This window comes from Theropithecus gelada, chromosome 9, assembly GCF_003255815.1.
Source record: "Theropithecus gelada isolate Dixy chromosome 9, Tgel_1.0, whole genome shotgun sequence".
NCBI classification, from domain to species: Eukaryota; Metazoa; Chordata; class Mammalia; order Primates; family Cercopithecidae; genus Theropithecus; species Theropithecus gelada.
In genome coordinates, this window is record NC_037677.1 from 56,241,537 (window position 1) to 56,243,790 (window position 2,254).

A 2,254-nucleotide genomic window follows, 5' to 3' on the forward strand; every position below is an offset into this window, starting at 1 on the left:
TCCTGCCTCAGCCTCCCGAGTAGCTGGGACTACAGGCGCCCGTCACCTCGCCCGGCTAGTTTTTTGTATTTTTTTTTTTTTTTTTCGAGACGGAGTCTTGCTCTGTCGCCCAGGCTGGAGTACAGTGGCCGGATCTCAGCTCACTGCAAGCTCCGCCTCCCGGGTTTATGCCATTCTCCTGCCTCAGCCTCCCGAGTATCTGGGACTACAGGCGCCCGCCACCTCGCCCAGCTAGTTTTTTGTATTTTTTAGTAGAGACGGGGTTTCACCGTGTTAGCCAGGATGGTCTCGATCTCCTGACCTCCTGATCCGCCCGTCTCGGCCTCCCAAAGTGCTGGGATTACAGGCTTGAGCCACCGCGCCCGGCCATTTTTTGTATTTTTAAAGTAGAGACGGGGTTTCACCGTGTCAGCCAGGATGGTCTCGATTTCCTGACCTCGTGATCCGCCCGTCTCGGCCTCCCAAAGTGCTGGGATTACAGGCTTGAGCCACCGCGCCCGGCCTCACTTGTGTTTTTTATTGAATATATCAGTTTAGCAAATCCTTGCTAGTAGGTCGCTGCTTCCTTTTCGGCTGTAGATGGCGCCTAAAGCCCAAGTTCGCGTTGGCGCTAGTAAATGGTCAGAGTCAAATGAGGGAGGTCCCAAAGGAATTGTCCAGTGTGGGACGGCTGGCTGGGGGTTTGTGCTGGGGAGTCGGGGGTGCTGTAGAATGTACCTCTTACAGTGTGGTGCTGCTGAACAGCCACTCTTTGATTTGGTACCTCCTTTGGCTAAGTTACAAAGCACAGTTTCCAAGGCTGGGGATGGTACTTCCACAATCCTTGTTTGTCTCTGCCTGTCCTCAGGGATATTTCTCCTTTCAGGCAGTCGTGATGTTTCCCCTGAATTAGGCAAGGACAGGCCTCTACTAGAGAACGCAATAAGGTGGGGAACCTGCTCGACCACCTCAATTTTACTTTTTTCAGTGTTGAAACTGAGTTAGGGGAGATTTTTTTATGTGGTCGGTGCTGGGCAGAATGAGAGGAGGGACGTCGCAGATGGGAAAGTTTTTAATTCTCCTCCTGTCTGGTTGGAGTATTTTCAATTCTCTGTGGCCCTGGAAACTCATCTGTGTACCTGAATTCGGGGTTGCTGCTGGTGAAAATCTCTGTGCTGTGTATTTGTTCCTGGTTTTCTGTCAGGTAGAGTGAAGTCAGCTTGCCTCTATGCTGCCATTTTGGAACCAGAAGTCTCTTTCTAGAACACTAGAACTTATTTCTCCTAACTGGCTGTAATTTTGTGTCTTTTAGCAAATCTCTTCTTAACTCTTTCTTTCCCTTGCTTTTCCCAGCCTCTAGTATCCTGTGTTCTACTTTTTACCCCTATGAAATCTTTTTAAAAAATATTATTTTAGCTTCCACATATGAGTGAAAACTTAGTATCTAACTTTCTGTTCCTGGCTTATTTCATTTACCATAATGTCCTCCAGTTCCATCCATGTTGCCATGAATGACAGGATTTCATTCTTTTTTATGGGTGAATAGTATTCCATAGTGTATACATACCACACTTTCATTCATCCATTATTGTTGAACACCTAGGTTGATTCTGTATCTTAGCTGTTGTGAATAGGGCTGCGATGAAGATGGATGTATGATGTCTGTCTAAAATAATGATTTCCCTTTGTTTGGATAAATTCTCAGCAGTGGGATTGCTGGGTCATATGGTAGTTCTAGTTGTAGTTTTTTGAGGAACCTCCATACTGTTCTCCCCAGTGGCTGTACTAATTTACATCTCCATCAGTAGTGTGTAAGTGTTCCCTTTTCTCTGCATTCCTGCCAGCATTTGTTATTTATTTATTTATTGATAATAGCCATGTTAACTGGGGTGAGATGATACCTCATTGGGGTTTTGATTTGCATTTCCATGATAGTTAGTGATGTTGAGAATTTTTAATGTATTTATTGGCCATTTGTATGTCTTCTTTTGAGAAATATCTGTTGAGATCATTTGCCCATTTTTTAAATGGATTATTATTATTATTATTTTGCTGTTGAGATGTTTGGGTTCCTTGTATATTCTGGATATTAATCCCCTATCAGATGAGTAGTTTGCAAATATTTTCTCCCATTCTGTAGGTTGTCTTTTCACTTTGTCGATTGTTTCCTTTGCAGAATATTTGTAGTTCCATATACTCCTGTTTATTTTTACTTTACCATGTACTATTTGTTTATACCATATACCATTTGCTATTTGTTTATACCATATACTAT